The sequence below is a fragment of the Lissotriton vulgaris genome, chromosome 5 (genome assembly GCF_964263255.1).
Source record: "Lissotriton vulgaris chromosome 5, aLisVul1.2, whole genome shotgun sequence".
Classification (NCBI taxonomy): Eukaryota; Metazoa; Chordata; class Amphibia; order Caudata; family Salamandridae; genus Lissotriton; species Lissotriton vulgaris.
The window spans coordinates 1,341,503,844-1,341,526,712 of NC_141693.1; the positions used below are offsets into that span (position 1 = coordinate 1,341,503,844).

General features: G+C 51.4%; 1 protein-coding gene across 1 annotated transcript in view; it reads right to left on the reverse strand.

Annotated features, from left to right (window-relative positions):
* Window positions 1-22,869, reverse strand: part of SYCP1 (synaptonemal complex protein 1) — a 5,090,281-nt gene that overhangs the window by 1,475,998 nt on the left and 3,591,414 nt on the right. The gene's annotated exons all lie outside the window — the stretch shown is intronic.

Here is a 22,869-nt window from a genome sequence, read left to right on the forward strand (position 1 = left end):
TGGACTGGGTGTGAGTGTTTGATTGGTTCAGATGCTTTATCCGTCACCACCCCCTTTTGTACCGCTTTGTTCGCTATAAGTTGGCAGGGTATGCTCAGACGTGAGTCCCTTGCTCACTTTGCCACTGGATTCAAGCAAGCCTGGCTGAAGATGGCTGTAATGCCAGAAACCAGTCCTAAGAAGCTTGAATCCGGTCCAGGGAAGGCAAGGCTTGGCAGTTCGGGCTGGACTGTTCCCATGAGGCACAGGGTGAGACATTTGCATATGGCCATGTCTCAACTGGGGTGGCAGAGTGGGCTAAAGAACGGTGATGGATTGAACCCAGATCTGTTGACTGGTTGTGAGTGTTTGATTGGTTCCGATACTCCGTCCATCACCACCTCCTTTTGTACCGCTTCATTCGCCATAAGTTGGCAGGGTATGCTCAGGCGTGAGTCCCTTGCTCACTTTGCCACTGGATTCAAGGAAGCCTGGCTGAAGACGGCTGTATTGCCAGAAACCGGTCATAGGAAGCTTGAATCCGGTCCAGGGAAGGCATGGCTTGGGAGTTCGGGATGGTTTGTTCCCATGAGGCACAGGGTCAGACTGATTTGCATATGGCCATGTCTGAACTGGGGTTACAGAGTGGGCTAAAGAACGGTGATGGATTAAACCCAGATCTGTTGACTGGGTGTGAGTGTTTGATTAGTTCAGATGCTCTGTCCATCACCACCCCATTTTGTACCGCTTTATTCGCCATAAGTTGTCAGGGTATGCTCAGACGTGAGTCCCTTGCTCACTTTGCCACTGGATTCAAGGAAGCCTGGCTGAAGACAGCTGTAATGCCAGAAACCGGTCCTAGGAAGCTTGAATCCGGTCCAGGGAAGGCATGGCTTGGCAGTTCGGGCTGGACTGTTCCCATGAGGCACAGGGTCAGACTGATTTGCATATGGCCATGTCTGAACTGGGGTGGCAGAGTGGGCTAAAGAACGGTGATGGATTAAACCCAGATCTGTTGACTGGGTGTGAATGTTTGATTGGTTCAGATGCTCCGTCCATCACCACCCCCTTTTGTACCGCTTTCTTTGCCATAGGTTGGCAGGGTATGCTCAGACGTGAGTCCCTTGCTCAGTTTGCCACTGGATTTAAGCAAGCCTGGCTGAAGATGGCTGTAATGCCAGAAACCGGTCCTAGGGAGCTTGAATCCGGTCCAGGAAAGGCATGGCTTTGCAGTTCGGGCTGGACTATTCCCATGAGGCACAGGGTCAGACTGATTTGCATATGGCCATATCTGAACTGGGGTGGCAGAATGGGCTAAAGAACGGTGATGGATTAAACCCAGATCTGTAAACTGGGTGTGAGTGTTTGATTGGTTCAGATGCTTCGTCCGTCACCACCCGCTTTTGTACCGCTTTGTTTGCCATAAGTTGACAGGGTATGCTCAGACGTGAGTCCCTTGCTCACTTTGCCACTGGATTTAAGCAAGCCTGGCTGAAGATGGCTGTAATGCCAGAAACCGGTCCTAGGAAGCTTGAATCCGATCCAGGGAAGGCAAAGCTTGGCAGTTCGGGCTGGACTGTTCCCATGAGGCACAGGGTCAGACTGATTTGCATATGGCCATGTCTGAACTTGGGTGGCAGAGTGGGCTAAAGAACGGTGATGGATTAAACCCAGATCTGTTGACTGGGTGTGAATGTTTGATTAGTTCAGATGCTCCGTCCATCACCACCCCCTTTTGAGTCCCTTGCTCACTTTGCCACTGGATTCAAGCAAGCCTGGCTTAAGATGGCTGTAATGCCAGAAACCGGTCCTAGGGAGCTTGAATCCGGTCCAGGAAAGGCATGGCTTTGCAGTTCGGGCTGGACTATTCCCATGAGGCACAGGGTCAGACTGATTTGCATATGGACATGTCTGAACTGGGGTGGCAGAGTGGGCTAAATGACGGTGATGGATTGAACCCAGATCTGTTGACTGGGTGTGAGTGTTTGATTGGTTCAGATGCTTCATCCGTCACCACCCCCTTTTGTACCGCTTTGTTCGCTATAAGTTGGAAGGGTATGCTCAGACGTGAGTCCCTTGCTCACTTTGCCACTGGATTCAAGCAAGCCTGGCTGAAGATGGCTGTAATGCCAGAAACCAGTCCTAAGAAGCTTGAATCCGGTCCAGGGAAGGCAAGGCTTGGCAGTTCGGGCTGGACTGTTCCCATGAGGCACAGGGTGAGACATTTGCATATGGCCATGTCTCAACTGGGGTGGCAGAGTGGGCTAAAGAACGGGGATGGATTGAACCCAGATCTGTTGACTGGTTGTGAGTGTTTGATTGGTTCCGATGCTCCGTCCATCACCACCTCCTTTTGTACCGCTTTATTCGCCATAAGTTGGCAGGGTATGCTCAGACGTGAGTCCCTTGCTCACTTTGCCACTGGATTCAAGGAAGCCTGGCTGAAGACGGCTGTATTGCCAGAAACCGGTCATAGGAAGCTTGAATCCGGTCCAGGGAAGGCATAGCTTGGGAGTTCGGGCTGGTTTGTTCCCATGAGGCACAGGGTCAGACTGATTTGCATATGGCCATGTCTGCACTGGGGTTACAGAGTGGGCTAAAGAACGGTGATGGATTAAACCCAGATCTGTTGACTGGGTGTGAGTGTTTGATTAGTTCAGATGCTCTGTCCATCACCACCCCATTTTGTACCGCTTTATTCGCCATAAGTTGTCAGGGTATGCTCAGACGTGAGTCCCTTGCTCACTTTGCCACTGGATTCAAGGAAGCCTGGCTGAAGAAAGCTGTAATGCCAGAAACCGGTCCTAGGAAGCTTGAATCCGGTCCAGGGAAGGCATGGCTTGGCAGTTCGGGCTGGACTGTTCCCATGAGGCACAGGGTCAGACTGATTTGCATATGGCCATGTCTGAACTGGGGTGGCAGAGTAGGCTAAAGAACGGTGATGGATTAAACCCAGATCTGTTGACTGGGTGTGAATGTTTGATTGGTTCAGATGCTCCGTCCATCACCACCCCCTTTTGTACCGCTTTCTTTGCCATAGGTTGGCAGGGTATGCTCAGACGTGAGTCCCTTGCTCAGTTTGCCACTGGATTTAAGCAAGCCTGGCTGAAGATGGCTGTAATGCCAGAAACCGGTCCTAGGGAGCTTGAATCCGGTCCAGGAAAGGCATGGCTTTGCAGTTCGGGCTGGACTATTCCCATGAGGCACAGGGTCAGACTGATTTGCATATGGCCATATCTAAACTGGGGTGGTAGAATGGGCGAAAGAACGGTGATGGATTAAACCCAGATCTGTAAACTGGGTGTGAGTGTTTGATTGGTTCAGATGCTTCGTCCGTCACCACCCGCTTTTGTACCGCTTTGTTTGCCATAAGTTGACAGGGTATGCTCAGACGTGAGTCCCTTGCTCACTTTGCCACTGGATTTAAGCAAGCCTGGCTGAAGATGGCTGTAATGCCAGAAACCGGTCCTAGGAAGCTTGAATCCGATCCACGAAGGCAAAGCTTGGCAGTTCGGGCTGGACTGTTCCCATGAGGCACAGGGTCAGACTGATTTGCATATGGCCATGTCTGAACTTGGGTGGCAGAGTGGGCTAAAGAACGGTGATGGATTAAACCCAGATCTGTTGACTGGGTGTGAATGTTTGATTAGTTCAGAAGCTCCGTCCATCACCACCCCCTTTTGAGTCCCTTGCTCACTTTGCCACTGGATTCAAGCAAGCCTGGCTGAAGATGGCTGTAATGCCAGAAACCGGTCCTAGGGAGCTTGAATCCGGTCCAGGAAAGGCATGGCTTTGCAGTTCGGGCTGGACTATTCCCATGAGGCACAGGGTCAGACTGATTTGCATATGGACATGTCTGAACTGGGGTGGCAGAGTGGGCTAAATAACGGGGATGGATTGAACCCAGATCTGTTGACTGGTTGTGAGTGTTTGATTGGTTCCGATGCTCCGTCCATCACCACCTCCTTTTGTACCGCTTTATTCGCCATAAGTTGGCAGGGTATGCTCAGACGTGAGTCCCTTGCTCACTTTGCCACTGGATTCAAGCAAGCCTGGCTGAAGATAGCTGTAATGCCAGAAACCAGTCCTAAGAAGCTTGAATCCGGTCCAGGGAAGGCAAGGCTTGGCAGTTCGGGCTGGACTGTTCCCATGAGGCACTGGGTGAGACATTTGCATATGGCCATGTCTCAACTGGGGTGGCAGAGTGGGCTAAAGAACGGTGATGGATTGAACCCAGATCTGTTGACTGGTTGTGAGTGTGTGATTGGTTCCGATGCTCCGTCCATCACCACCTCCTTTTGTACCGCTTTATTCGCCATAAGTTGGCAGGGTCTGCTCAGACGTGAGTCCCTTGCTCACTTTGCCACTGGATTCAAGGAAGCCTGGCTGAAGACGGCTGTAATGCCAGAAACCGGTCATAGGAAGCTTGAATCCGGTCCAGGGAAGGCTTGGCTTGGCAGTTCGGGCTGGACTGTTCCCATGAGGCACAGGGTCAGACTGATTTGCATATGGCCATGTCTGAACTGGGGTTACAGAGTGGGCTTAAGAACGGTGATGGATTAAACCCAGATCTGTTGACTGGGTGTGAGTGTTTGATTAGTTCAGATGCTCTGTCCATCACCACCCCATTTTGGACCGCTTTATTCGCCATAAGTTGTCAGGTTATGCTCAGACGTGAGTCCCTTGCTCACTTTGCCACTGGATTCAAGGAAGCCTGGCTGAAGACGGCTGTAATGCCAGAAACCGGTCCTAGGAAGCTTGAATCCGGTCCAGGGAAGGCTTGGCTTGGCAGTTCGGGCTGGACTGTTCCCATGAGGCACAGGGTCAGACTGATTTGCATATGGCCATGTCTGAACTGGGGTGGCAGAGTGGGCTAAAGAACGGTGATGGATTAAACCCAGATCTGTTGACTGGGTGTGAATGTTTGATTGGTTCAGATGCTCCGTCCATCACCACCCCCTTTTGTACCGCTTTCTTTACCATAGGTTGGCAGGGTATGCTCAGACGTGAGTCCCTTGCTCAGTTGCCACTGGATTTAAGCAAGCCTGGCTGAAGATGGCTGTAATGCCAGAAACCGGTCCTAGGAAGCTTGAATCCGATCCAGGGAAGGCAAAGCTTGGCAGTTCGGGCTGGACTGTTCCCATGAGGCACAGGGTCAGACTGATTTGCATATGGACATGTCTGAACTGGGGTGGCAGAGTGGGCTAAATAACGGTGATGGATTAAACCCAGATCTGTTGACTGGGTGTGAATGTTTGATTAGTTCAGATGCTCCGTCCATCACCACCCCCTTTTGTACCACTTTGTTCGCCATAAGTTGGCAGGGTATGCTCAGACGTGAGTCCCTTGCTCACTTTGCCACTGGATTCAAGCAAGCCTGGCTGAAGATGGCTGTAATGCCAGAAACCGGTCCTAGGAAGCTTGAATCCGGTCCAGGGAAGGCTTGGCTTGGCAGTTCGGGCTGGACTGTTCCCATGAGGCACAGGGTCAGACTGATTTGCATATGGCCATGTCTGAACTGGGGTGGCAGAGTGGGCTAAAGAACGGTGATGGATTAAACCCAGATCTGTTGACTGGGTGTGAATGTTTGATTGGTTCAGATGCTCCGTCCATCACCACCCCCTTTTGTACCGCTTTCTTTACCATAGGTTGGCAGGGTATGCTCAGACGTGAGTCCCTTGCTCAGTTGCCACTGGATTTAAGCAAGCCTGGCTGAAGATGGCTGTAATGCCAGAAACCGGTCCTAGGGAGCTTGAATCCGGTCCAGGAAAGGCATGGCTTTGCAGTTCGGGCTGGACTATTCCCATGAGGCACAGGGTCAGACTGATTTACATATGGCCATATCTGAACTGGGGTGGCAGAGTGGGCTAAAGAACGGTGATGGATTAAACCCAGATCTGTAAACTGGGTGTGAGTGTTTGATTGGTTCAGATGCTTCGTCCATCACCACCCGCTTTTGTACCGCTTTGTTTGCCATAAGTTGACAGGGTATGCTCAGACGTGAGTCCTTTGCTCACTTTGCCGCTGGATTTAAGCAAGCCTGGCTGAAGATGGCTGTAATGCCAGAAACCGGTCCTAGGAAGCTTGAATCCGATCCAGGGAAGGCAAAGCTTGGCAGTTCGGGCTGGACTGTTCCCATGAGGCACAGGGTCAGACTGATTTGCATATGGCCACGTCTGAACTGGGGTGGCAGAGTGGGCTAAAGAACGGTGATGGATTAAACCCAGATCTGTTGACTGGGTGTGAATGTTTGATTAGTTCAGATGCTCCGTCCATCACCACCCCCTTTTGTACCACTTTGTTCGCCATAAGTTGGCAGGGTATGCTCAGACGTGAGTCCCTTGCTCACTTTGCCACTGGATTCAAGCAAGCCTGGCTGAAGATGGCTGTAATGCCAGAAACCGGTCCTAGGGAGCTTGAATCCGGTCCAGGAAAGGCATGGCTTTGCAGTTCGGGCTGGACTATTCCCATGAGGCACAGGGTCAGACTGATTTGCATATGGACATGTCTGAACTGGGGTGGCAGAGTGGGCTAAATAACGGTGATGGATTAAACCCAGATCTGTTGACTGGGTGTGAGTGTTTGATTGGTTCAGATGCTTCATCCGTCACCACCCCCTTTTGTACCGCTTTGTTCGCTATAAGTTGGCAGGGTATGCTCAGACGTGAGTCCCTTGCTCACTTTGCCACTGGATTCAAGCAAGCCTGGCTGAAGATGGCTGTAATGCCAGAAACCAGTCCTAAGAAGCTTGAATCCGGTCCAGGGAAGGCAAGGCTTGGCAGTTCGGGCTGGACTGTTCCCATGAGGCACAGGGTGAGACATTTGCATATGACCATGTCTCAACTGGGGTGGCAGAGTGGGCTAAAGAACGGTGATGGATTGAACCCAGATCTGTTGACTGGTTGTGAGTGTTTGATTGGTTCCGATGCTCCGTCCATCACCACCTCCTTTTGTACCGCTTTATTCGCCATAAGTTGTCAGGGTATGCTCAGCCGTGAGTCCCTTGCTCACTTTGCCACTGGATTCAAGGAAGCCTGGCTGAAGACGGCTGTAATGCCAGAAACCGGTCATAGGAAGCTTGAATCCAGTCCAGGGAAGGCATGGCTTGGGAGTTCGGGCTGGTTTGTTCCCATGAGGCACAGGGTCAGACTGATTTGCATATGGCCATGTCTGAACTGGGGTTACAGAGTGGGCTAAAGAACGGTGATGGATTGAACCCAGATCTGTTGACTGGTTGTGAGTGTTTGATTGGTTCCGATGCTCCGTCCATCACCACCTCCTTTTGTACCGCTTTATTCGCCATAAGTTGTCAGGGTATGCTCAGACGTGAGTCCCTTGCTTACTTTGCCACTGGATTCAAGGAAGCCTGGCTGAAGACGGCTGTAATGCCAGAAACCGGTCATAGGAAGCTTGAATCCGGTCCAGGGAAGGCATGGCTTGGGAGTTCGGGCTGGTTTGTTCCCATGAGGCACAGGGTCAGACTGATTTGCATATGGCCATGTCTGAACTGGGGTTACAGAGTGGGCTAAAGAACGGTGATGGATTAAACCCAGATCTGTAAACTGGGTGTAAGTGTTTGATTGGTTCAGATGCTTCGTCCGTCACCACCCGCTTTTGTACCGCTTTGTTTGCCATAAGTTGACAGGGTATGCTCAGACGTGAGTCCCTTGCTCACTTTGCCACTGGATTTAAGCAAGCCTGGCTGAAGATGGCTGTAATGCCAGAAACCGGTCCTAGGAAGCTTGAATCCGATCCAGGGAAGGCAAAGCTTGGCAGTTCGGGCTGGACTGTTCCCATGAGGCACAGGGTCAGACTGATTTGCATATGGCCATGTCTGAACTGGGGTGGCAGAGTGGGCTAAAGAACGGTGATGGATTAAACCCAGATCTGTTGACTGGGTGTGAATGTTTGATTAGTTCAGATGCTCCGTCCATCACCACCCCCTTTTGTACCACTTTGTTCGCCATAAGTTGGCAGGGTATGCTCAGACGTGAGTCCCTTGCTCACTTTGCCACTGGATTCAAGCAAGCCTGGCTGAAGATGGCTGTAATGCCAGAAACCGGTCCTAGGGAGCTTGAATCCGGTCCAGGAAAGGCATGGCTTTGCAGTTCGGGCTGGACTATTCCCATGAGGCACAGGGTCAGACTGATTTGCATATGGACATGTCTGAACTGGGGTGGCAGAGTGGGCTAAATAACGGTGATGGATTAAACCCAGATCTGTTGACTGGGTGTGAGTGTTTGATTGGTTCAGATGCTTCATCCGTCACCACCCCCTTTTGTACCGCTTTGTTCGCTATAAGTTGGCAGGGTATGCTCAGACGTGAGTCCCTTGCTCACTTTGCCACTGGATTCAAGCAAGCCTGGCTGAAGATGGCTGTAATGCCAGAAACCAGTCCTAAGAAGCTTGAATCCGGTCCAGGGAAGGCAAGGCTTGGCAGTTCGGGCTGGACTGTTCCCATGAGGCACAGGGTGAGACATTTGCATATGGCCATGTCTCAACTGGGGTGGCAGAGTGGGCTAAAGAACGGTGATGGATTGAACCCAGATCTGTTGACTGGTTGTGAGTGTTTGATTGGTTCCGATGCTCCGTCCATCACCACCTCCTTTTGTACCGCTTTATTCGCCATAAGTTGTCAGGGTATGCTCAGACGTGAGTCCCTTGCTCACTTTGCCACTGGATTCAAGGAAGCCTGGCTGAAGACGGCTGTAATGCCAGAAACCGGTCATAGGAAGCTTGAATCCGGTCCAGGGAAGGCATGGCTTGGGAGTTCGGGCTGGTTTGTTCCCATGAGGCACAGGGTCAGACTGATTTGCATATGGCCATGTCTGAACTGGGGTTACAGAGTGGGCTAAAGAACGGTGATGGATTAAACCCAGATCTGTTGACTGGGTGTGAGTGTTTGATTAGTTCAGATGCTCTGTCCATCACCACCCCAATTTGTACCGCTTTATTCGCCATAAGTTGTCAGGGTATGCTCAGACGTGAGTCCCTTGCTCACTTTGCCACTGGATTCAAGGAAGCCTGGCTGAAGACGGCTGTAATGCCAGAAACCGGTCCTAGGAAGCTTGAATCCGGTCCAGGGAAGGCATGGCTTGGCAGTTCGGGCTGGACTGTTCCCATGAGGCACAGGGTCAGACTGATTTGCATATGGCCATGTCTGAACTGGGGTGGCAGAGTGGGCTAAAGAACGGTGATGGATTAAACCCAGATCTGTTGACTGGGTGTGAGTGTTTGATTGGTTCAGATGCTCTGTCCATCACCACCCCCTTTTGTACCGCTTTGTTCGCCATAAGTTGGCAGGGTATGCTCAGACGTGAGTCCCTTGCTCACTTTGCCACTGGATTCAAGCAAGCCTGGCTGAAGACGGCTGTAATGCCAGAAACCGGTCCTAGGAAGCATGAATCCGGTCCAGGGAAGGCAAGGCTTGGCAGTTCGGGCTGGACTGTTCCCATGAGGCACGGGGTGAGACTGATTTGCATATGGACATGTCTGAACTGGGGTGGCAGAGTGGGCTAAATAACGGTGATGGATTAAACCCAGATCTGTTGACTGGGTGTGAGTGTTTGATTGGTTCAGATGCTTCATCCGTCACCACCCCCTTTTGTACCGCTTTGTTCGCTATAAGTTGGCAGGGTATGCTCAGACGTGAGTCCCTTGCTCTCTTTGCCACTGGATTCAAGCAAGCCTGGCTGAAGATGGCTGTAATGCCAGAAACCAGTCCTAAGAAGCTTGAATCCGGTCCAGGGAAGGCAAGGCTTTGCAGTTCGGGCTGGACTGTTCCCATGAGGCACAGGGTGAGACATTTGCATATGGCCATGTCTCAACTGGGGTGGCAGAGTGGGCTAAAGAACGGTGATGGATTGAACCCAGATCTGTTGACTGGTTGTGAGTGTTTGATTGGTTCCGATGCTCCGTCCATCACCACCTCCTTTTGTACCGCTTTATTCGCCATAAGTTGTCAGGGTATGCTCAGACGTGAGTCCCTTGCTCACTTTGCCACTGGATTCCAGGAAGCCTGGCTGAAGACGGCTGTAATGCCAGAAACCGGTCATAGGAAGCTTGAATCCGGTCCAGGGAAGGCATGGCTTGGGAGTTCGGGCTGGTTTGTTCCCATGAGGCACAGGGTCAGACTGATTTGCATATGGCCATGTCTGAACTGGGGTTACAGAGTGGGCTAAAGAACGGTGATGGATTGAACCCAGATCTGTTGACTGGGTGTGAGTGTTTGATTGGTTCAGATGCTCTGTCCATCACCACCCCCTTTTGTACCGCTTTTTTCGCCATAAGTTGTCAGGGTATGCTCAGACGTGAGTCCCTTGCTCACTTTGCCACTGGATTCAAGGAAGCCTGGCTGAAGACGGCTGTAAGGCCAGAAACCGGTCCTAGGAATCTTGAATCCCGTACAGGAAAGGCATCGCTTTACAGTTCGGGCTGGACTGTTCCCATGAGGCACAGGGTCAGACTGATTTGCATATGGCCATGTCTGAACTGGGGTGGCAGAGTGGGCTAAAGAACAGTGATGGATTAAACCCAGATCTGTTGACTGGTTGTGAGTGTTTGATTGGTTCAGATGCTCCGTCCATCACCACCCCCTTTTGTACCACTTTGTTCGCCATAAGTTGGCAGGGTATGCTCAGACGTGAGTCCCTTGCTCACTTTGCCACTGGATTCAAGCAAGCCTGGCTGAAGACGGCTGTAATGCCAGAAACCGGTCCTAGGAAGCTTGAATCCGGTCCAGGGAAGGCATGGCTTGGCAGTTCAGGCTGGTCTGTTCCGAAGAGGCACGGGGTGAGACTGATTTGCATATGGACATGTCTGAACTGGGGTGGCAGAGTGGGCTAAATAACGGTGATGGATTAAACCCAGATCTGTTGACTGGGTGTGAGTGTTTGATTGGTTCAGATGCTTCATCCGTCACCACCCCTTTTTGTACCGCTTTGTTCGCTATAAGTTGGCAGGGTATGCTCAGACGTGAGTCCCTTGCTCTCTTTGCCACTGGATTCAAGCAAGCCTGGCTGAAGATGGCTGTAATGCCAGAAACCAGTCCTAAGAAGCTTGAATCCGGTCCAGGGAAGGCAAGGCTTGGCAGTTCGGGCTGGACTGTTCCCATGAGGCACAGGGTGAGACATTTGCATATGGCCATGTCTCAACTGGGGTGGCAGAGTGGGCTAAAGAACGGTGATGGATTGAACCCAGATCTGTTGACTGGTTGTGAGTGTTTGATTGGTTCCGATGCTCCGTCCATCACCACCTCCTTTTGTACCGCTTTATTCGCCATAAGTTGTCAGGGTATGCTCAGACGTGAGTCCCTTGCTCATTTGCCACTGGATTCCAGGAAGCCTGGCTGAAGACGGCTGTAATGCCAGAAACCGGTCATAGGAAGCTTGAATCCGGTCCAGGGAAGGCATGGCTTGGGAGTTCGGGCTGGTTTGTTCCCATGAGGCACAGGGTCAGACTGATTTGCATATGGCCATGTCTGAACTGGGGTTACAGAGTGGGCTAAAGAACGGTGATGGATTGAACCCAGATCTGTTGACTGGGTGTGAGTGTTTGATTAGTTCAGATGCTCTGTCCATCACCACCCCATTTTGTACCGCTTTATTCGCCATAAGTTGGCAGGGTATGCTCAGACGTGAGTCCCTTGCTCACTTTGCCACTGGATTCAAGGAAGCCTGGCTGAAGACGGCTGTAATGCCAGAAACCGGTCCTAGGAAGCTTGAATCCGGTCCAGGGAAGGCATGGCTTGGCAGTTCGGGCTGGACTGCTCCCATGAGGCACAGGGTCAGACTGATTTGCATATGGCCATATCTGAACTGGGGTGGCAGAGTGGGCTAAAGAACAGTGATGGATTAAACCCAGATCTGTAAACTAGGTGTGAGTGTTTGATTGGTTCAGATGCTTCGTCCGTCACCACCCCCTTTTGTACCGCTTTTTTTGCTATAAGTTGGCAGGGTATGCTCAGACGTGAGTCCCTTGCTCACTTTGCCACTGGATTCAAGCAAGCCTGGCTGAAGATGGCTGTAGTGCCAAAAACCGGTCCTAGGAAGCTTGAATCCGGTCCAGGGAAGGCAAGGCTTGGCAGTTCGGGCTGGACTGTTCCCATGAGGCACAGGGTGAGACATTTGCATATGACCATGTCTGAACTGGGGTGGCAGAGTGGGCTAAAGAACGGTGATGGATTAAACCCAGATCTGTTGACTGGTTGTGAGTGTTTGATTGGTTCCGATGCTCCGTCCATCACCATCCCCTTTTGTACCACTTTGTTTGCCATAAGTTGGCAGGGTATGCTCAGACGTGAGTCCCTTGCTCACTTTGCCACTGGATTCAAGGAAGCCTGGCTGAAGACGGCTGTAATGCCAGAAACCGGACCTAGGAAGCTTGAATCCGGTCCAGGAAAGGCATGGCTTAGCAGTGCGGGCTTGATTGTTCCCAAGAGGCACACGGTCAGACTGATTTGCATATTGCCATGTCTGAACTTGGGTGGCAGAGTGGGCTAAAGAACGGTGATGGATTAAACCCAGATCTGTTGACTGGGTGTGATTGTTTGATTAGTTCAGATGCTCTGTCCATCACCACCCTTTTGACCGCTTTATTCGCCATAAGTTGGCAGGGTATGCTCAGACGTGAGTCCCTTGCTCACTTTGCCACTGGATTCAAGGAAGCCTGGCTGAAGACGGCTGTAATGCCAGAAACCGGTCCTAGGGAGCTTGAATCCGGTCCAGGTAAGGAATGGCTTTGCAGTTCAGGCTGGACTGTTCCCATGAGGCACAGGGTCAGACTGATTTGCATATGGCCATGTCTGAACTGGGGTGGCAGAGTGGGCTAAAGAACAGTGATGGATTAAACCCAGATCTGTTGACTGGGTGTGAGTGTTTGATTAGTTCAGATGCTCTGTCCATCATCACCCCCTTTTGTACCGCTTTATTCGCCATAAGTTGTCAAGGTATGCTCAGACGTGAGTCCCTTGCTCACTTTGCCACTGGATTCAAGCAAGCCTGGCTGAAGATGGCTGTATTGCCAGAAACCGGTCCTAGGGAGCTTGAATCCGGTCCAGGGAAGGTAAGGCTTGGCAGTTTGGGCTGGACTGTTCCCATGAGGCACAAGGTGAGACATTTGCATATGGCCATGTCTGAACTGGGGTGGCAGAGTGGGCTAAAGAACAGTGATGGATTAAACCTAGATCTGTTGACTGGGTGTGAATGTTTGATTGGTTCAGATGCTCCGACCATCACCACCCCCTTTTGTACCGCTTTGTTCGCCATAAGTTGGCAGGGTATGCTCAGACGTGAGTCCCTTGCTCACTTTGCCACTGGATTCAAGAAAGCCTGGCTGAAGATGCTGTATTGCCAGAAACCGGTCCTAGGGAGCTTGAATCCGGTACAGGAAAGGCATGGCTTTACAGTTCAGGCTGGACTATTCCCATGAGACACAGGTTCAGACTGATTTGCATATGGCCATGTCTGAACTGGGGTGGCAGAGTGGGCTAAAGAACGGTGATGGATTAAACCCAGATCTGTTGACTGGGTGTGAGTGTTTGATTGGTTCAGATGCTCTGTCCATCACCACCCCCTTTTGTACCGCTTTGTTCGCCATAAGTTGGCAGGGTATGCTCAGACGTGAGTCCCTTGCTCACTTTGCCACTGGATTCAAGCAAGCCTGGCTGAAGACGGCTGTAATGCCAGAAACCGGACCTAGGAAGATTGAATCCGGTCCAGGAAAGGCATGGCTTGGCAGTGCGGGCTGGATTGTTCCCAAGAGGCACAGGGTCAGACTGATTTGCATATTGCCATGCCTGAACTTGGGTGGCAGAGTGGGCTAAAGAACGGTGATGGATTAAACCCAGATCTGTTGACTGGGTGTGAGTGTTTGATTGGTTCAGATGCTCTGTCCATCACCACCCCCTTTTGTACCGCTTTGTTCACTATAAGTTGGCAGGGTATGCTCAGACGTGGGTCCCTTGCTCACTTTGTCACTGGATTCAAGCAAGCCTGGCTGAAGATGGCTGTAATGCCAGAAACCGGTCCTAGGAAGCTTGAATCCGATCCAGGGAAGGCAAAGCTTGGCAGTTCGGGCTGGACTGTTCCCATGAGGCACAGGGTCAGACTGATTTGCATATGGACATGTCTGAACTGGGGTGGCAGAGTGGGCTAAATAACGGTGATGGATTAAACCCAGATCTGTTGACTGGGTGTGAATGTTTGATTAGTTCAGATGCTCCGTCCATCACCACCCCCTTTTGTACCACTTTGTTTGCCATAAGTTGGCAGGGTATGCTCAGACGTGAGTCCCTTGCTCACTTTGCCACTGGATTCAAGCAAGCCTGGCTGAAGATGGCTGTAATGCCAGAAACCGGTCCTAGGAAGCTTGAATCCGGTCCAGGGAAGGCTTGGCTTGGCAGTTCGGGCTGGACTGTTCCCATGAGGCACAGGGTCAGACTGATTTGCATATGGCCATGTCTGAACTGGGGTGGCAGAGTGGGCTAAAGAACGGTGATGGATTAAACCCAGATCTGTTGACTGGGTGTGAATGTTTGATTGGTTCAGATGCTCCGTCCATCACCACCCCCTTTTGTACCGCTTTCTTTACCATAGGTTGGCAGGGTATGCTCAGACGTGAGTCCCTTGCTCAGTTGCCACTGGATTTAAGCAAGCCTGGCTGAAGACGGCTGTAATGCCAGAAACCGGTCATAGGAAGCTTGAATCCGGTCCAGGGAAGGCATGGCTTGGGAGTTCGGGCTGGTTTGTTCCCATGAGGCACAGGGTCAGACTGATTTGCATATGGCCATGTCTGAACTGGGGTTACAGAGTGGGCTAAAGAACGGTGATGGATTAAACCCAGATCTGTTGACTGGGTGTGAGTGTTTGATTAGTTCAGATGCTCTGTCCATCACCACCCCAATTTGTACCGCTTTATTCGCCATAAGTTGTCAGGGTATGCTCAGACGTGAGTCCCTTGCTCACTTTGCCACTGGATTCAAGGAAGCCTGGCTGAAGACGGCTGTAATGCCAGAAACCGGTCCTAGGAAGCTTGAATCCGGTCCAGGGAAGGCATGGCTTGGCAGTTCGGGCTGGACTGTTCCCATGAGGCACAGGGTCAGACTGATTTGCATATGGCCATGTCTGAACTGGGGTGGCAGAGTGGGCTAAAGAACGGTGATGGATTAAACCCAGATCTGTTGACTGGGTGTGAGTGTTTGATTGGTTCAGATGCTCTGTCCATCACCACCCCCTTTTGTACCGCTTTGTTCGCCATAAGTTGGCAGGGTATGCTCAGACGTGAATCCCTTGCTCACTTTGCCACTGGATTCAAGCAAGCCTGGCTGAAGACGGCTGTAATGCCAGAAACCGGTCCTAGGAAGCATGAATCCGGTCCAGGGAAGGCAAGGCTTGGCAGTTCGGGCTGGACTGTTCCCATGAGGCACGGGGTGAGACTGATTTGCATATGGACATGTCTGAACTGGGGTGGCAGAGTGGGCTAAATAACGGTGATGGATTAAACCCAGATCTGTTGACTGGTTGTGAGTGTTTGATTGGTTCCGATGCTCCGTCCATCACCACCTCCTTTTGTACCGCTTTATTCGCCATAAGTTGTCAGGGTATGCTCAGACGTGAGTCCCTTGCTCACTTTGCCACTGGATTCCAGGAAGCCTGGCTGAAGACGGCTGTAATGCCAGAAACCGGTCATAGGAAGCTTGAATCCGGTCCAGGGAAGGCATGGCTTGGGAGTTCGGGCTGGTTTGTTCCCATGAGGCACAGGGTCAGACTGATTTGCATATGGCCATGTCTGAACTGGGGTTACAGAGTGGGCTAAAGAACGGTGATGGATTGAACCCAGATCTGTTGACTGGGTGTGAGTGTTTGATTGGTTCAGATGCTCTGTCCATCACCACCCCCTTTTGTACCGCTTTTTTCGCCATAAGTTGTCAGGGTATGCTCAGACGTGAGTCCCTTGCTCACTTTGCCACTGGATTCAAGGAAGCCTGGCTGAAGACGGCTGTAAGGCCAGAAACCGGTCCTAGGAATCTTGAATCCCGTACAGGAAAGGCATCGCTTTACAGTTCGGGCTGGACTGTTCCCATGAGGCACAGGGTCAGACTGATTTGCATATGGCCATGTCTGAACTGGGGTGGCAGAGTGGGCTAAAGAACAGTGATGGATTAAACCCAGATCTGTTGACTGGTTGTGAGTGTTTGATTGGTTCAGATGCTCCGTCCATCACCACCCCCTTTTGTACCACTTTGTTCGCCATAAGTTGGCAGGGTATGCTCAGACGTGAGTCCCTTGCTCACTTTGCCACTGGATTCAAGCAAGCCTGGCTGAAGACGGCTGTAATGCCAGAAACCGGTCCTAGGAAGCTTGAATCCAGTCCAGGGAAGGCATGGCTTGGCAGTTCAGGCTGGACTGTTCCGAAGAGGCACGGGGTGAGACTGATTTGCATATGGACATGTCTGAACTGGGGTGGCAGAGTGGGCTAAATAACGGTGATGGATTAAACCCAGATCTGTTGACTGGGTGTGAGTGTTTGATTGGTTCAGATGCTTCATCCGTCACCACCCCCTTTTGTACCGCTTTGTTCGCTATAAGTTGGCAGGGTATGCTCAGACGTGAGTCCCTTGCTCTCTTTGCCACTGGATTCAAGCAAGCCTGGCTGAAGATGGCTGTAATGCCAGAAACCAGTCCTAAGAAGCTTGAATCCGGTCCAGGGAAGGCAAGGCTTGGCAGTTCGGGCTGGACTGTTCCCATGAGGCACAGGGTGAGACATTTGCATATGGCCATGTCTCAACTGGGGTGGCAGAGTGGGCTAAAGAACGGTGATGGATTGAACCCAGATCTGTTGACTGGTTGTGAGTGTTTGATTGGTTCCGATGTTCCGTCCATCACCACCTCCTTTTGTACCGCTTTATTCGCCATAAGTTGTCAGGGTATGCTCAGACGTGAGTCCCTTGCTCATTTGCCACTGGATTCCAGGAAGCCTGGCTGAAGACGGCTGTAATGCCAGAAACCGGTCATAGGAAGCTTGAATCCGGTCCAGGGAAGGCATGGCTTGGGAGTTCGGGCTGGTTTGTTCCCATGAGGCACAGGGTCAGACTGATTTGCATATGGCCATGTCTGAACTGGGGTTACAGAGTGGGCTAAAGAACGGTGATGGATTAAACCCAGATCTGTTGACTGGGTGTGAGTGTTTGATTAGTTCAGATGCTCTGTCCATCACCACCCCAATTTGTACCGCTTTATTCGCCATAAGTTGTCAGGGTATGCTCAGACGTGAGTCCCTTGCTCACTTTGCCACTGGATTCAAGGAAGCCTGGCTGAAGACGGCTGTAATGCCAGAAACCGGTCCTAGGAAGCTTGAATCCGGTCCAGGGAAGGCATGGCTTGGCAGTTCGGGCTGGACTGTTCCCATGAGGCACAGGGTCAGACTGATTTGCATATGGCCATGTCTGAACTGGGGTGGCAGAGTGGGCTAAAGAACGGTGATGGATTAAACCCAGATCTGTTGACTGGGTGTGAGTGTTTGATTGGTTCAGATGCTCTGTCCATCACCACCCCCTTTTGTACCGCTTTGTTCGCCATAAGTTGGCAGGGTATGCTCAGACGTGAGTCCCTTGCTCACTTTGCCACTGGATTCAAGCAAGCCTGGCTGAAGACGGCTGTAATGCCAGAAACCGGTCCTAGGAAGCATGAATCCGGTCCAGGGAAGGCAAGGCTTGGCAGTTCGGGCTGGACTGTTCCCATGAGGCACGGGGTGAGACTGATTTGCATATGGACATGTCTGAACTGGGGTGGCAGAGTGGGCTAAATAACGGTGATGGATTAAACCCAGTTCTGTTGACTGGGTGTGAGTGTTTGATTGGTTCAGATGCTTCATCCGTCACCACCCCCTTTTGTACCGCTTTGTTCGCTATAAGTTGGCAGGGTATGCTCAGACGTGAGTCCCTTGCTCTCTTTGCCACTGGATTCAAGCAAGCCTGGCTGAAGATGGCTGTAATGCCAGAAACCAGTCCTAAGAAGCTTGAATCCGGTCCAGGGAAGGCAAGGCTTTGCAGTTCGGGCTGGACTGTTCCCATGAGGCACAGGGTGAGACATTTGCATATGGCCATGTCTCAACTGGGGTGGCAGAGTGGGCTAAAGAACGGTGATGGATTGAACCCAGATCTGTTGACTGGTTGTGAGTGTTTGATTGGTTCCGATGCTCCGTCCATCACCACCTCCTTTTGTACCGCTTTATTCGCCATAAGTTGTCAGGGTATGCTCAGACGTGAGTCCCTTGCTCACTTTGCCACTGGATTCCAGGAAGCCTGGCTGAAGACGGCTGTAATGCCAGAAACCGGTCATAGGAAGCTTGAATCCGGTCCAGGGAAGGCATGGCTTGGGAGTTCGGGCTGGTTTGTTCCCATGAGGCACAGGGTCAGACTGATTTGCATATGGCCATGTCTGAACTGGGGTTACAGAGTGGGCTAAAGAACGGTGATGGATTGAACCCAGATCTGTTGACTGGGTGTGAGTGTTTGATTGGTTCAGATGCTCTGTCCATCACCACCCCCTTTTGTACCGCTTTTTTCGCCATAAGTTGTCAGGGTATGCTCAGACGTGAGTCCCTTGCTCACTTTGCCACTGGATTCAAGGAAGCCTGGCTGAAGACGGCTGTAAGGCCAGAAACCGGTCCTAGGAATCTTGAATCCCGTACAGGAAAGGCATCGCTTTACAGTTCGGGCTGGACTGTTCCCATGAGGCACAGGGTCAGACTGATTTGCATATGGCCATGTCTGAACTGGGGTGGCAGAGTGGGCTAAAGAACAGTGATGGATTAAACCCAGATCTGTTGACTGGTTGTGAGTGTTTGATTGGTTCAGATGCTCCGTCCATCACCACCCCCTTTTGTACCACTTTGTTCGCCATAAGTTGGCAGGGTATGCTCAGACGTGAGTCCCTTGCTCACTTTGCCACTGGATTCAAGCAAGCCTGGCTGAAGACGGCTGTAATGCCAGAAACCGGTCCTAGGAAGCTTGAATCCGGTCCAGGGAAGGCATGGCTTGGCAGTTCAGGCTGGTCTGTTCCGAAGAGGCACGGGGTGAGACTGATTTGCATATGGACATGTCTGAACTGGGGTGGCAGAGTGGGCTAAATAACGGTGATGGATTAAACCCAGATCTGTTGACTGGGTGTGAGTGTTTGATTGGTTCAGATGCTTCATCCGTCACCACCCCTTTTTGTACCGCTTTGTTCGCTATAAGTTGGCAGGGTATGCTCAGACGTGAGTCCCTTGCTCTCTTTGCCACTGGATTCAAGCAAGCCTGGCTGAAGATGGCTGTAATGCCAGAAACCAGTCCTAAGAAGCTTGAATCCGGTCCAGGGAAGGCAAGGCTTGGCAGTTCGGGCTGGACTGTTCCCATGAGGCACAGGGTGAGACATTTGCATATGGCCATGTCTCAACTGGGGTGGCAGAGTGGGCTAAAGAACGGTGATGGATTGAACCCAGATCTGTTGACTGGTTGTGAGTGTTTGATTGGTTCCGATGCTCCGTCCATCACCACCTCCTTTTGTACCGCTTTATTCGCCATAAGTTGTCAGGGTATGCTCAGACGTGAGTCCCTTGCTCATTTGCCACTGGATTCCAGGAAGCCTGGCTGAAGACGGCTGTAATGCCAGAAACCGGTCATAGGAAGCTTGAATCCGGTCCAGGGAAGGCATGGCTTGGGAGTTCGGGCTGGTTTGTTCCCATGAGGCACAGGGTCAGACTGATTTGCATATGGCCATGTCTGAACTGGGGTTACAGAGTGGGCTAAAGAACGGTGATGGATTGAACCCAGATCTGTTGACTGGGTGTGAGTGTTTGATTAGTTCAGATGCTCTGTCCATCACCACCCCATTTTGTACCGCTTTATTCGCCATAAGTTGGCAGGGTATGCTCAGACGTGAGTCCCTTGCTCACTTTGCCACTGGATTCAAGGAAGCCTGGCTGAAGACGGCTGTAATGCCAGAAACCGGTCCTAGGAAGCTTGAATCCGGTCCAGGGAAGGCATGGCTTGGCAGTTCGGGCTGGACTGCTCCCATGAGGCACAGGGTCAGACTGATTTGCATATGGCCATATCTGAACTGGGGTGGCAGAGTGGGCTAAAGAACGGTGATGGATTAAACCCAGATCTGTAAACTAGGTGTGAGTGTTTGATTGGTTCAGATGCTTCGTCCGTCACCACCCCCTTTTGTACCGCTTTTTTCGCTATAAGTTGGCAGGGTATGCTCAGACGTGAGTCCCTTGCTCACTTTGCCACTGGATTCAAGCAAGCCTGGCTGAAGATGGCTGTAGTGCCAAAAACCGGTCCTAGGAAGCTTGAATCCGGTCCAGGGAAGGCAAGGCTTGGCAGTTCGGGCTGGACTGTTCCCATGAGGCACAGGGTGAGACATTTGCATATGACCATGTCTGAACTGGGGTGGCAGAGTGGGCTAAAGAACGGTGATGGATTAAACCCAGATCTGTTGACTGGTTGTGAGTGTTTGATTGGTTCCGATGCTCCGTCCATCACCATCCCCTTTTGTACCACTTTGTTTGCCATAAGTTGGCAGGGTATGCTCAGACGTGAGTCCCTTGCTCACTTTGCCACTGGATTCAAGGAAGCCTGGCTGAAGACGGCTGTAATGCCAGAAACCGGACCTAGGAAGCTTGAATCCGGTCCAGGAAAGGCATGGCTTAGCAGTGCGGGCTTGATTGTTCCCAAGAGGCACACGGTCAGACTGATTTGCATATTGCCATGTCTGAACTTGGGTGGCAGAGTGGGCTAAAGAACGGTGATGGATTAAACCCAGATCTGTTGACTGGGTGTGATTGTTTGATTAGTTCAGATGCTCTGTCCATCACCACCCTTTTGACCGCTTTATTCGCCATAAGTTGGCAGGGTATGCTCAGACGTGAGTCCCTTGCTCACTTTGCCACTGGATTCAAGGAAGCCTGGCTGAAGACGGCTGTAATGCCAGAAACCGGTCCTAGGGAGCTTGAATCCGGTCCAGGTAAGGAATGGCTTTGCAGTTCAGGCTGGACTGTTCCCATGAGGCACAGGGTCAGACTGATTTGCATATGGCCATGTCTGAACTGGGGTGGCAGAGTGGGCTAAAGAACAGTGATGGATTAAACCCAGATCTGTTGACTGGGTGTGAGTGTTTGATTAGTTCAGATGCTCTGTCCATCATCACCCCCTTTTGTACCGCTTTATTCGCCATAAGTTGTCAAGGTATGCTCAGACGTGAGTCCCTTGCTCACTTTGCCACTGGATTCAAGCAAGCCTGGCTGAAGATGGCTGTATTGCCAGAAACCGGTCCTAGGGAGCTTGAATCCGGTCCAGGGAAGGTAAGGCTTGGCAGTTTGGGCTGGACTGTTCCCATGAGGCACAAGGTGAGACATTTGCATATGGCCATGTCTGAACTGGGGTGGCAGAGTGGGCTAAAGAACAGTGATGGATTAAACCTAGATCTGTTGACTGGGTGTGAATGTTTGATTGGTTCAGATGCTCCGACCATCACCACCCCCTTTTGTACCGCTTTGTTCGCCATAAGTTGGCAGGGTATGCTCAGACGTGAGTCCCTTGCTCACTTTGCCACTGGATTCAAGAAAGCCTGGCTGAAGATGCTGTATTGCCAGAAACCGGTCCTAGGGAGCTTGAATCCGGTACAGGAAAGGCATGGCTTTACAGTTCAGGCTGGACTATTCCCATGAGACACAGGTTCAGACTGATTTGCATATGGCCATGTCTGAACTGGGGTGGCAGAGTGGGCTAAAGAACGGTGATGGATTAAACCCAGATCTGTTGACTGGGTGTGAGTGTTTGATTGGTTCAGATGCTCTGTCCATCACCACCCCCTTTTGTACCGCTTTGTTCGCCATAAGTTGGCAGGGTATGCTCAGACGTGAGTCCCTTGCTCACTTTGCCACTGGATTCAAGCAAGCCTGGCTGAAGACGGCTGTAATGCCAGAAACCGGACCTAGGAAGATTGAATCCGGTCCAGGAAAGGCATGGCTTGGCAGTGCGGGCTGGATTGTTCCCAAGAGGCACAGGGTCAGACTGATTTGCATATTGCCATGCCTGAACTTGGGTGGCAGAGTGGGCTAAAGAACGGTGATGGATTAAACCCAGATCTGTTGACTGGGTGTGAGTGTTTGATTGGTTCAGATGCTCTGTCCATCACCACCCCCTTTTGTACCGCTTTGTTCACTATAAGTTGGCAGGGTATGCTCAGACGTGGGTCCCTTGCTCACTTTGTCACTGGATTCAAGCAAGCCTGGCTGAAGATGGCTGTAATGCCAGAAACCGGTCCTAGGAAGCTTGAATCCGATCCAGGGAAGGCAAAGCTTGGCAGTTCGGGCTGGACTGTTCCCATGAGGCACAGGGTCAGACTGATTTGCATATGGACATGTCTGAACTGGGGTGGCAGAGTGGGCTAAATAACGGTGATGGATTAAACCCAGATCTGTTGACTGGGTGTGAATGTTTGATTAGTTCAGATGCTCCGTCCATCACCACCCCCTTTTGTACCACTTTGTTCGCCATAAGTTGGCAGGGTATGCTCAGACGTGAGTCCCTTGCTCACTTTGCCACTGGATTCAAGCAAGCCTGGCTGAAGATGGCTGTAATGCCAGAAACCGGTCCTAGGAAGCTTGAATCCGGTCCAGGGAAGGCTTGGCTTGGCAGTTCGGGCTGGACTGTTCCCATGAGGCACAGGGTCAGACTGATTTGCATATGGCCATGTCTGAACTGGGGTGGCAGAGTGGGCTAAAGAACGGTGATGGATTAAACCCAGATCTGTTGACTGGGTGTGAATGTTTGATTGGTTCAGATGCTCCGTCCATCACCACCCCCTTTTGTACCGCTTTCTTTACCATAGGTTGGCAGGGTAT